Source organism: Pleurodeles waltl, chromosome 2_2 (genome assembly GCF_031143425.1).
Source record: "Pleurodeles waltl isolate 20211129_DDA chromosome 2_2, aPleWal1.hap1.20221129, whole genome shotgun sequence".
NCBI lineage: Eukaryota > Metazoa > Chordata > Amphibia > Caudata > Salamandridae > Pleurodeles > Pleurodeles waltl.
The window spans coordinates 562,973,454-562,987,229 of NC_090439.1; positions in this window are offsets into that span (position 1 = coordinate 562,973,454).

The following is a 13,776-nucleotide window of genomic DNA, read 5'->3' on the forward strand; positions in this document are numbered from 1 at the left end:
GCAGGGCTTCTTGGGAGGCACACCTACCTCCCACCAGGTCAGAGTTTAACCTCTGAACCTGGGTATCCAACCCAGAGTCAGCACTCTGAGGTTGAACAATTGCCTGGCACGCCAGGACTTTCTGGAGGGCACACTGACCCTCCACCAGGTCAGAGTTTAACCTCTGAACTGGGCCATTCAACTCAGAGTTACCACCCTGAAGTAGAACAATCGCCTGGCACGCCAGGACTTCCTGGAGGGCACCCTGACCCTCCACCAGGTCAGAGTTTAACCTCTGAACCTGGTTCTCCAACCTAGGGTCACCATCCTGAGGTTGGACAACTGCCTGGTACACCAGGGCTTTCTGGGGGGCACACCTACCCCCCACCAGGTCAGAGGTTAACCTCTGAACCTGGATATCCAACCCAGAGTCACCACCCTGAGGTTGAACCATTGCCTGGCAGGCCAGGACTTTCAGGGAGGCACACCTACCTCCCACCAGGTCAAAGTTTAACCTCTGAGCCTGGTTCTCCAACCCAGGGTCACCACCCTGAGGTTGAACCATTGCCTGGTATACCAGGACTTTCTGGGAGGCACACCTACCTCCCACCAGGTCAGAGTTTAACCTCTGAACCTGGCCATCCAACCCAGAGTCGACACCCTGAGGTTGGACAACTGCCTGGCACGCCAGGACTTTCTGGGGGGCACACCTACCCCCCACCAGGTCAGAGTTTGACCTCTTCACCTGGGAAGCCAACCCAGAGTCACCACCCTGAGGTTGAGCCATTGCCTGGCATTCCAGGACTTCCTGGGGGGCACATCTACCCCCCACCAGGTCAAAGTTTAACCTCTGAACCCGGTTATCCAACCCAGAGTCACCACCCTGAGGTTGAATCCTTGCCTGGCATGCCAGGACTTCCTGGGGGGCACTCTCACCCCCCACAAGGGACACGCCGTCCCCAAGGGCCACACAAGAGTCTGGTTGGCGCAGGTCTCCCGACCTCTGCCCATCCGGCAGAGTCTGGGTTTCCCCCAAACCAGAAACGGTCTCACCTGGGTCATTCCTGGGGGGCTCTGCTCTCAGAGCTGACCCCTGACTTTCAAGATCCTCCACTGGGGTCTGCCACCCCCTCTCAACCCTATGTCTGGACTTCTGCACCCCCTCACTAGGAGTGGTACTGCCAGACACCAGAACTGTTGGGATGCTGTCTACAGTCATCCCCCCAAGTTCTTCTGCCACTGCGGGGCTTCCCTCAAAAGGTGGCCCTACGGTACAGGTTAGGCTCTGAGACCTACCTGGGACACTACAATCCTTTCCCACCTCACTTGGTCGGGAACCACCTAGACCACTCCCTTCAGGAGCACCCCCAAATGCCTCTTCAGACTCTCTGGTACTCACCCAAAAGTCTGCCTCCACTGTAAGTTCCCTGGGGTCAGAGAACTCACACTCCACCTGGTGTTGGCGTAGCTCTGGAAAATAAGGACCAGACATATGCTCTCCAGCAATTACATCACTCTGCCCTTCACATGTATTAACCACAGTACCCTTCACCCAACCACCTAGTAACTCAACCTTGGAAAAGCACTCTACTTCACCCTCCTGAGACTGGTGAGACAGTATCTGACTGTCCCTGACACTCAACCCAAACTCTTCTGGGATGTCTCTACACTCTATATCCAGGACGTCCACCAGGGGGGAACCCTTTTCTCTGTCACTCTCTGCTAGAGTCAGTAAAGTGTCCCTCCCCCCAGTAGGAATATGACTCCCTGTGCCAGTTCCCCAATCCTTCTCAGGGACCCTGTGCATAACGGGAACTACCTCATACCCTTGAACCGCCTGGGGTGTGTCAACTCTCTTCTTCAAGTTGGGTACCACATCTCTGGGCTTGTGCCCTTCTTCAGCAGTACTAGATGCAAGATTTTTGCTGCCACCATCTGAACTGGACTCAGCCCTTCCGGCCTCCAGTTTCAGCTCTTTACAGCTCAGCTCTTGAGCTGCAATCTTTTCTTCTTCCAGGGCTAAGAGACTTGCTGCCTCAGCCCTTTCAATAAACTCATCTAGCTCTTCCATCCACCGTGCTTGAGCCATGAGCCATTCTTTTTTCACTGGGTCTCTTTCCTCATCTGAGTCGTCCTCCTCCTCCTCTGAGGGGTACTTAGTCATTTGGTTTCTTGCTGCCTCTCTCTCTGCCCATCTGTCTTCCTCCCAGACTATGTAGGCACGTAGCATCTCTGCTTTAGTAGATCTCTTTGCTACAGGAAGGCCACATTCTCTGCAAAGCTTCCTTAGGTCAGCCTTAGTGAGGTGGTCAGTAGGCAAAAAGAATAAGTAGGTAAGCGATCCCATTCTGATAGGATCTTACCAGCAAAAACCAAAATCCAAAGTCCAAAATATCAATAGTATATCCAGGAGGACATCAGAGACCAAAAGTCAAAAAAGAGATAAAAAATCAAGTTGACCTTCAACTGTGGGTAGGTAGTGAAATACTTAGCTACTGTATGTCACTGCACAAACACAAGTCCTATCCTCACCGCTGATCACCAATGTTAGAAATGGGGTTTTTGGTTGGCAGTCAGGTTACCTCCTGTCCAAGCAAAAGCCCTCACTCTAGTCAGGGTAAGTCACACACTATCCAAGATTATCCTGTGCCCACCCTCTGGTAGCTTGGCACGAGCAGTCAGGCTTAACTTAGAAGGCAATGTGTAAAGCATTTGTGCAATAAATCATACAACACCATAGTATAACACCACAAAAATACACCACACAGTGTTTAGAAAAATATAGAATATTTATCTGGATACTTGTAGGTCAAAACGATCAAAGTTGCAATACGAATTTGTAAAGATATCACTGAAAAGTGATATTAAGTGTCTTTAAGTCTTTTAAAAAGCAATAACGTGTCTTTCAAGCACAGAGTACCTGGTTTCTGGTGGGAAATCTCCTCAGAGGGCCACAGGAGAAGAGATGCGTGGAAAAAGGGGTGTGTGCGTCGATTTTTCCTCAGCACACACAGACTTGCGTCGTTCTTTTCCACGCGGGGAAGTCGGGCGTCGTTTTCCGGCGCGCAGACAGTCTCTTTTTGTGGATCGCGGGGATTACCAGATGTCCCGGGTCTGTGCGTGGATTCTCCTGCTTATTTTCCGGCTGCGCGTCGTTCTGCGGGGCTGCGCGTCGAAGTTTCGATCTCACGGTAGGCGTTGCGTCGATTTCTCCTTGGAAGTCGGGCGGCGTTGTCCTTGCGAGGCCGTGCGTCGAAATTTTGGTCTCACGGCAGGCGTCGCGTCGATTTCTCCTTGGAAGTCGGGCGGCGTTGTCCTTGCGAGGCCGTGCGTCAAAGTTTCGCACTCACGGTGGGCGTCGCGTCGATTTCTCCTGGAAAGTCGAGCGGCTTTGTCCTTGCGAGGTTGTGCGTCGAAGTCTCGAACGCCCCGAGGGCGTCGCGTTGATCAGCGTCGGTGTGCGGCGTTTTTCTCGCCGCGAAACAAGCTGTGCGTCGAAATTTTCGGCGCACGGAGCGTCCACGTGAAAGGCAGAAGTCTTTTTGGTCCTGAGACTTCAAGGAACAGGAGGCAAGCTCTATCCAAGCCCTTGGAGAGCACTTTCACAGCCAGACAAGAGTTCAGCAAGGCAGCAGGGCAACAGCAAGACAGCAGTCCTTTGGAGAAAGCAGACAGGTGAGTCCTTTGAGCAGCCAGGCAGTTCTTCTTGGCAGGATGTAGTTTCTGGTTCAGGTTTCTTCTCCAGCAAGTGTCTGATGAGGTAGGGCAGAGGCCCTGTTTTATACTAAGTTGTGCCTTTGAAGTGGGGGTGATTTCAAAGAGTCTCTAAGAAATGCACCAAGTTCCCTTTCAGCTCAATCCTGTCTGCCAGAGTCCCAGTAGGGGGTGTGGCAGTCCTTTGTGTGAGGGCAGGCCCTCCACCCTCCCAGCCCAGGAAGACCCATTCAAAATGCAGATGTATGCAAGTGAGGCTGAGTACCCTGTGTTTGGGGTGTGTCTGAGTGAATGCACAAGGAGCTGTCAACTAAACCTAGCCAGACGTGGATTGAAGGGCACAACAAGTTTTTAGTGCAAAGAAATGCTCACTTTCTAAAAGTGGCATTTCTAGAATAGTAATATTAAATCCGACTTCACCAGTCAGCAGGACTTTATATTACCATTCTGGCCATACTAAATATGACCTTCCTGCTCCTTTCAGATCAGCAGCTGCCACTTCAACAGTGTATGAGGGCAGCCCCAATGTTAGCCTATGAAGGGAGCAGGCCTCACAGTAGTGTAAAAACGAATTTAGGAGTTTTACACTACCAGGACATATAACTACACAGGTACATGTCCTGCCTTTTACCTACACAGCACCCGGCTCTAGGGGTTACCTAGGGCACACATTAGGGATGACTTATATGTAGAAAAAGGGGAGTTCTAGGCTTGGCAAGTACTTTTAAATGCCAAGTCGAAGTGGCAGTGAAACTGCACACACAGGCCTTGCAAGGGCAGGCCTGAGACAAGGTTAAGGGGCTACTGAGGTGGGTGGCACAACCAGTGCTGCAGGCCCACTAGTAGCATTTAATCTACAGGCCCTAGGCACATGTAGTGCACTCTAATAGGGACTTACAGGTAGATTAAATAGTCAATCATGGATAAACCAATCAATAGTACAATTTACACAGAGAGCATATGCACTTTAGCACTGGTTAGCAGTGGTAAAGTGCTCAGAGGTCAAAAGCCAACAACAGCAGGTCAGAAAAAATAGGAGGAAGGAGGCAAAAAGTTTGGGGATGTCCCTGTCAAAAAGCCAGGTCCAACACTATGTTTTTGGTAAATAGTTCACAATGCGTGTGCCTCCAATATGGAGTGTTTGTGTGTGATTTATTTGAATAATGTATTGAAGTGAATTGTATTAATTCGCGGGACCGACTTAAAATTGTTTTTTTATATAAATCCCCGTTCGCCCTGTCTCTAACTGTAGGAGTGGACGGATTTTGTAAATGCTACCCCAAAGTCCTACACTGTTTGTTTTTTGATCTGGCCAATCTAAAAAGCAATACATATGTGCCCACATGTACCTGCTAATATATACCTGTTTGATGCGGACGTACATAGTGTTCCACCGATCCCAGAGTAAATGACAAGTGTCCTTTTAAAGTAAAAGGTTTTTTTGTTTTTTTTAAAGTTGCGAGTTGATTTGTTCAATGCCCAGCTGGACAAATGTCACTGGGGGGTGGGGGGTTGGAGGGGAGAGTTATATAATCCGTTGTCTTCTAAGTATCTCATATATTGGAGACTTCAATTATTGCTACCACTTCAACAATTTTGTCAAATCCTTCCACAATGAAGAACAGAGATTGTGATGCGTACTATCTAAAGAGAGGTGCCTAAACCTTTCTCAGAAATAGCTGGAGACACCAAATAACTTGCTATAATACCCCATTAAAGGTGCACGTTACACAGCGTGAGCCATAAGAAATGGAGCTCATCAGTGTCCAACGGTTCTGCATGAAAATAATGGAGCAAAGCATTCATTGATGAAAGATGATATGCACTTTATTGACACCAGATCAGACATTCTTAGCAATCCTTATCCTGTCATAGAGGCAGAACCCTTCCTCACGTCTCAAGTCAGGCTGCACATGATCAGGGAATGGAAAGTAAAAGCTGCTCTCAGAATTCATCTTCAGCTCTCTTCACCGACATAAACCAAGGCATTCTTATACACGAGACACACCACTCAATAAGGAATAACTATCCGTTATAGTTGTCAGTGAGCTTACTCAGCAAAAAGCAGCACTTCTTAACAGTCCTTATGCCACCAGTATTGTGATAGCCCCCAAATCTGTCATTAATGTGACATGTCTGATTTACTGCTTAAAGGCAACACTTTGCATGACAGGCTCGTTCTGATAAGGATGTTCTTGTGTAAGTAGATTATTTGGTGGTATCTGTGTGGCGAGACTTCTTTCTCGCATGGCGTTTTGCAGGTGCAGATTCTGCCCTTCTATACTGTACGGTCTTACGGAGGGTCTGCTCTTAATGTACAATTAAGTTGTATGGTATGGTATCACTTCTGCCTGCCCCCAGTGTGTGCGCCACCACACTAAACAGAATGAATAAATGTTTCACTTCAACACAGGCCTATTTCTTGATTTTATTTTGATTTTAGAATTAGGTGAGATTGTAGTTGGATTTGTGTGTGACTGGCCAAGAACCAGGTTCCTAGGTGGCCACGTTTTTGTTTCAAAGAAGGGACAAGGGATTTTTTAGGATTTTGGAATTTGGGGTTATGTGTATCCTGATAAGGTCATGAATCTACTATTTTTAGGTTTCGATTTTTCAGTATAATGTCTTGTGAATTGCCAATGCGTAATTTCATAAAATGTCAGCCTTCAACCTACAGATCCATTCATAAATTCAATTTTTTTTGTCAGTGAACATGTTTGAGCAGCCATTAGACCATTGATGAAAACCTTTTGACTCAAACATTTTAAGGGACACACAAATACAGCAGGATAAAACGTCAACCCGTTTTGTTAATTTCCATGCGAACTCATGCTGCCATGTAAATGCGAGAATCAGCTTTATTGAGTGGCAATCGGTTTTGATGAAATGCAGTGCAAAGTACTAGGGCCCATATTTATACTTTTTGACGCAAAACTGCGCTAATGCAGTTTTGCGCCCAAAAAATTAGCGCCGGCTAACGCCATTCTGAAGCGCCATGCGGGCGCTGTTTTTATTGAATGGCGTTAGCCGGCGTTAGCCAATCGGCGCTGTCTGGTGTGCGTGAAAAAAAACCACGTACACCAGGCAGCGCCGGCGTAGGGAAAAATGGCGTTTGGGCGTCCAAAAATGGGGCAAGTCAGGCTGAGGCAAAAAAATCGTCTTAACCCGATTTGCGCCATTTTTTTACGATGCCCATCCCCCATTGAAATGACTCCTGTCTTAGCAAAGACAGGAGTCATGCCCCCTTGTGGCATGTAGGGGGGCACAAATCAGGCCCCCCTATGCCACAAAAAAATATATATATATACTTACCTGGACTTACCTTAATGTCCCTGGGGTGGGTCCCTCCAGCCTTGGGTGTCCTCCTGGGGTGGGCAAGGGTGGCAGGGGGTGTCCCTGGGGGCAGGGGAGGGCACCTCTGGGCTCATTCTGAGCCCACAGGTCCCTTAACGCCTGCCCTGACCCAGGCGCTAAAATCCGGCGCAAATGCAGGTTTTTTAGACCCGCCCACTCCCGGGCGTCATTTTTGCCCGGGAGTATAAATCCGACGCAATAGCATCTGAGTCATTTTTTAAGACGGGAACGCCTACCTTGCATATCATTAACGCAAGGAAGGTGTTCACGCAAAAAAATGACGCTAACTCCATGAACTTTGGCGCTAGACGCGTCTAACGCCAAAGTATAAATATGGAGTTAGTTTTGCGTCGAATTTGCGTCGAAAAAAACGACGCAAATTCAGCGCAAACGGAGTATAAATATGCCCCTAGGGCTTTCTGTTCTGGGCCTATTTGTCCATGATGTGCTCCCTCAGTGGGCTCAGTACTTCCTGGTTGAATGTTTTCCCAAAGGGGCTCCGTTTAATTCTGTCTTGAATATGAGGATGTTTGTTTAATTTATAAGAGATTATCTCGTCTTTTTTCACAGGTGATCTCCATAGGTTCTCATTGTTATTCAACTACTTTTGTCTGGCACACCTTCAACATTTCACAGATCGTAATGCCTAATATGGGTTAGATTGGAGCACCATCTTCTGTTGGGGGTTTAACCCAATTGCTTCTGAGGCTGATACATTTTTACAAAGGTACACTAGATGCTGGAAGAAAACTAATCCCATTGATCATCCTTTGTAAATCTATAAGGTACAGTCTCTTCATCTTACTTTTCAATTGCTAGCACAGTCTGCTGACAGTGTGAACAGTGCAATATAACTAGGTCATGGCTCACAATCCAAATAGTCAGTTGATCATAATAATGTCTAAGTTGCTTTCCAGGAAAGGTTCAACGATTCACATAGTATGTTTGTGTAGGTCAAATTGAGTGCTGTAAAAGTTTGAATACTTGCTCATAAAATACTTTTTGATGAGTAGTAGATTATTGTAATAAAAAATAACGTATTCTCTGCAGCCCCATCCACACGTGTCTACCAACATCTATGTACTCATCTATCTACCCACCGCCATCTGTCCACCTAGTCTTCCTTTCTCACTTATCCACCCATTCACTAATGTATTTATCTTTCCACCCACAGGTGCTCATCCACCCTACCCATGTCTTTACATCGTCCACCCATGCCTTTATGTCTGTCACCTTATTTCACCCAAGCGCACAACTATATACCTACACTTAATGCTCACTGAATGCTCTCACCCCACAACTAATCATCCATCTGTTCACCCACATTCACATCCACTCATATATACGTCCAAACCCATTTGGGTAGCCAACTACCTTCCACTGTATCTTCTCACTGTTGCAAACCACCAATTCATCTTTATATACATCCACGACTCCACCATTTTGTGCATTCAGCTAACACTAACCTGTATCTGCTTGTGCCCATACATTTGTTGTTTAACTGTATCTGCATTTGTGTGTATGTGTAGTGTGTGGGTGTGTGTGTGTGAGTGTGTGTGTGTGTGTGTGTGTGTGTGTGCAATTGGATACTCTATTTGTGCATACTGGTGTCTCCTTATGTGTTTTCTAACTGTGTCTACATGGATTGCAAAACAACATGTGGCTGTTGCAATACAAATACTTGCCTTGCACGTAAAACAAGCCAGGCACATTGTTTTGCCAATGCCTATTTAAAATAATATGCAACTATGACATCTATACCAAGGAGTCAATTATACTAATTATACTACTTTTATTCATCTTCCAAGATTTTTAGTTTAGGCTAGGTAGCTAGGTTGATTTAAGTTAATGAAAGTGCACATTTCATAAAGATTTCACAGGTTTACTGCAATGTTTGTATTTGCTTATTTTAAAATAATGAATATGTTCTGAAATGAAAGTATACATGATCTGTCAGTGTGCAACGTTTGTCATCGAGGTACTTGATGACACATCTTCCCTACAGTGTTGAGTGAATTTCAGACAGGCAGAAGAAATGTATGACATTTCTCTGATTTTGCGATTCTCAGAATAGACCCTAGTACAGCATGACATTTACATTTCTTTCATGGCAGTACCCAATTAGAACACAGCACGTTGGCTGAAACAATGACATTGTGAATTCTCCTTGTAGGAGATTTCTGAATTAAATTGCACAGCAATTATGAATGTATGTGCAGCCTAATAATGCAAATAGTTGCAGTTAATATGTAGGTGGTGTCCCCCTCATTATGCTGTCCTAATGACCTCCTAACACCTTTTCACAATTATGCAACGAGGAACTGATGATGCACACAAAGGTAAAAGCAGAACTCCAAGTTTAATTGGATACAGTAGGAGCCCACATCCTGAGCTGCCAACTCCATGAGGCTCCACCGCAACTGCCTAACCAGAGATCAGAGTCTCTATGAAGTGCCCGACTAGAACATGAAATCCAACAATACATACCAGGACAAAAATCCTAAGTGCTCTAGCTCTAGTGGTACCTCACCTTCCCACTTATAAACAAAAAAATAAATAGAAATAAATAAAAAGTATAGTAACAATGCATAAGTAGCATTACTAAATACATACAGACTGCACACTAACAAGTGCAATAAAAATGCTAATGCATGGAAAAATCTTGAAATCTCTCAGGAAGATTGACTTTGTACACCAGTCTAGACTTCCATACTGTCACATACCATGATGGGAAGAATCATACAGAAATCCTGTGACGCATCCACATTTGGTGTCATTTTTGAATCAGCAGAACTACTCTCAAATTGAATATCACCCTTGATCCTTGGATCCGCCAAGAACCATCAAGTTGTCTGGAACATCCCTGGCCCCCATGCAAACCAAATTGAGACGTCAACAAGATGTCAGTTTGCTAGAGTGAGAGCTGCACCAAACTTCTTTTGCTCCATCGCCCTTTACCATTGATAAGGACAGCCCCTTTGGAAATGAGACATAAACTCAGACTCCCCATTCCTGACTTTGAAGGTTATTTATTTATCAGAACCCAATCTCCAGTCTTCGAATCAATCAGTTTAACATCATGTTTTCTGTGAAAATTATTTTTGGCACACAGCTGTTTGGATTGAACAGTATCCAGGACCTTGTTGTACAATTAAGTTTTACTGGTACTATTCTGCACATTACACTTTAACTAATCTGGGCATAGATAAGATCTAAGACTTAGGGGGTCATTACGACCTCGGCGGTCTTTTCGCAAGACCGCCGAGGTACCGCTGTGCTGAAGACCGCCAGTGGTGGCGGTCTTCCGTGCCGCATATTATGACTGCTAGAAGCCCGCTGTCCTTTTTTGTATGGAAAGCCGCCAGCAGCCATACTGGCGGACGGCGGGAAAGTAGAGGTTGCTCAACCTCCACCGCCACGTCACCAGAACGCCGCCCACTGAATCACGTCCCATGATTCAGTGTGGCGGTTTTCTGGCGACGGTGTTCTGGTGGTGGAGCTGCCCCCATGGATCCCGTCCCCTCCCGGAGTATCAACGGACAAGGCAAGTTGATCGTCCGTTAGGGAAGGGGGTGGGGGGGAGTTGTGTGTTGTGTGAGTGCATGGGGGTGTGCGTGTGGGAGTGTAGAGGGGGTGAGTGAGTGACTGTATGCGTGCGGGGGGTGTTGTGTGTATGGGAAATGTGTGCAGGTCGGACGGTGTGCATGTCTGTGTGTATGTGTGCAGATGTGTGTTGTATGGGTGTATATGTGCATGTTTGGGGTGTGTGCGTGTAGGGGTGTGTATATGTGCATGTTCGGGGTGGGGAGGGGGGATGTGCCACCTTTGGGGGGTGGCAGGTCAGCGGGGGTGTGGGGGGAGGATTCGTAATTGGTAGCGGGGGTGGGGGAGACCCCTATCAGTGCCAGGGAAGGAATTCCCTGGCACTGATAGTGCCTACCGCCATGGATCTCATGGCGGTTCCCAACCACCCAAGATCCATGGCGGTATGCAGGGTTCTGATACCGTCAGCGGTCTAGTGACGACCGCCGGGTTGGAGACCACAATCTCCAGCCCAGCGGTCTTCACCGCCATGGCGGTCGGAATGGTGAAGTGGCGGATGACCGCGGCATTTTTTTTGCCGCCGGCCTGTTTACGGTCTTACTGCCGCTTTACCACCGTCCGCCAGGGTCGTAATGACCACCTTAGTTTCCTTAGTAACAAAAAGGGAGTAGGCCCAAATCTTTTGTCATAAAAATCTTTCCACCTTGACACCAGTTGTTAATACAGTCTCTATTCCTTCTTTTAAAAACCTCTTCATCCTTTCCATAAGACCATTGGAGTAAGGAGAGTACAAAGCTACTCTAAGATGTGCAATCAGATGTAAGTAATTAACTGTTTCATTAGAACCAAGGTGAAATGCGTTCCATTGTCTGTGAAACGAACTAATGGTGCCCCCTCTGTCCGTAAATCTCTTCTAAAAAATCTGATCACTGTGTTGGGAACTGCTGCAATCTCAAAGTAGACCCATTCTGAAAAATAATGTACTAAAACCAACCAGAATGTTTTACCTGCAGGTAAGAAATCAAAGGGTCCTGCAACATCCAGGGATGCTTTGTCCCAAGGTTTGTCAGACAAGCAAAAAAATGCAATGGCTTTCCAGTGCTTATCTGACTGAAGAAACACCATGCAATAATTAGTCTATTTGGTCACTGGGGCACAAGTCCTGGCACATGACACAATCTTTCACAATAGATAGTTCCTCTGATACTTTAGTGAAACGACTAACCTCAACATCCAAAATCTTCTCAGAGGCCATCCACCCCTGATGAAACTCATCACTTTCTACAAGTCCTGATCTTTTTCAAGAGCTTGCAGCCATTAATGTAACATAACCTCTCCTTTGTCTTTCATCAAATCATGCACAAAAGCTACGACACAATCAACATCATCATCCTATTTTTGATCACAGTCAGATTCTAAGGACATCCTGGATAGGAAATCAGACCTACTGTTCTTAACACTTGGAATATATTTAATGCTAAAGGAGAACTCCTGAATGCGTGCCACTAACCTGACCAAGCTCGATGAGGCATTGCATGTACCATTACCACTGAGCATGTAAATCCAAGGCATCTGGTCTGTAAAATTTTCAAATTCTGTAACCCACAAACAGGTTCATAACTTTTCCACAGCCCAACATCATGCAAGGGATTCATGCTCTCTTGTGCTATAGTTGGTCTCAATCTGTTTAAGGCATTCGGGAAGCAAAAGCCACGGTATGCTCCTCGCCATGTACCCATTGTGATAGAACTGCTCCCAACCCTATCTGAGTTGCGTCCACTGAAAGAAAACATGTCTTTTCTGAGTCAAATAAACCGAAATCTGGGGCAAAAGAAATCAACTGTTTGATTTTGGAAAATACATTACTAGCTGAATCATTCCAGACAAATTTTACCCCTTTCTTTAGTAACCTTTGTAGCAGTTGAACAACAATAGCATAATCTTCAATGAATCTGGAATAGTATTCACTAAGCCCTTAAAAGGACTGAAGAGTAGTTTTACCCTTGGGAGGTCTGGCCACCTAAATAGCCTGTACAAGAGAAAGTTTTGGATTGATACCTTCATCTTGATGTGATGCCCCAAATAGTCCAATTCCTAAACAAAATATTTCCACTTATTACTTCTGAGAATGATTCCAATATCCCTGAAAATATGTAATACCCTTTTTATATTTTCTTTGAGTTCCTGAATACTCTGATAGGAAACTAAAACATCATCCTAGAAGGCCTGCACACCAGACACACCTTCCAGAATGACATAGATAAACCTCTAAATAACGCTGGCAGAAGAACCTACCCTAAAAGGAACATATAAAAATTTGAACTCACTAAATACTGTCACAAAGGTAAATAATGCCTGAGACTTTGCTGCCAGAGGAACCTCTTGGCAATGATGGGAAAGAGCTTTGCTTGACCCAAATTGACCAATAGTTCATGAGTTTTGGGCAATGGGCAACAGTCCACCACAATATTTTTGCTGTGTGTGAAGACCGACAAAAAAGCAAATCTCTCCTACTTTCTTTCGCATTACAACAATTGGACTCACCCATTCAGCTGATTTAGTTGCTTTGATCACTCCTTCAGACACTAGTTTCTGCAATAAGAGCTTGAGATCATACCTAACCACAGGTGTTGCAGAAGCTGGAATTAACATCAGACCCATTTTGGTCAATTCTTGTCAACCAACCAGCTCCCCCTCACAGCAACATTCACCTTTGTAACATTAGATTTTACCAACCATTTAACCATTTCAAGAAACTATCCTAGTAATTCAGTGTCCTGCTTCCCACAGGCCTTGGGGTGTACATTTGGTTTCTGAAGAGGAAAATCCTTTGACCAATGTTGTTAGAAGCAAGAATCTAAGATAATGGTGTGGGGACACCCAAACCAGCGATCATGTTGAGGGAAATCAATTCTGACCTCCCACCATGGGCTTTTAATATTATTACTTACACTCATCTGCTATATCCAAGTGAATAAACAGACATATTTTAGACAGATCACAGGTACACTCATCCATTTCTACATCCACACTGTTGATTCTAAAAGATGGCTTACTACCTTTGCAGATAGACTGAAAGTAACCAACCTTTTAGCACTTCTTATAACGTTTATCCATGGTTGGGCAATTCACATAGTCACCCAGATGGGATTTAGAACCACATCTGTGACAAGTAGGTTGATTTTT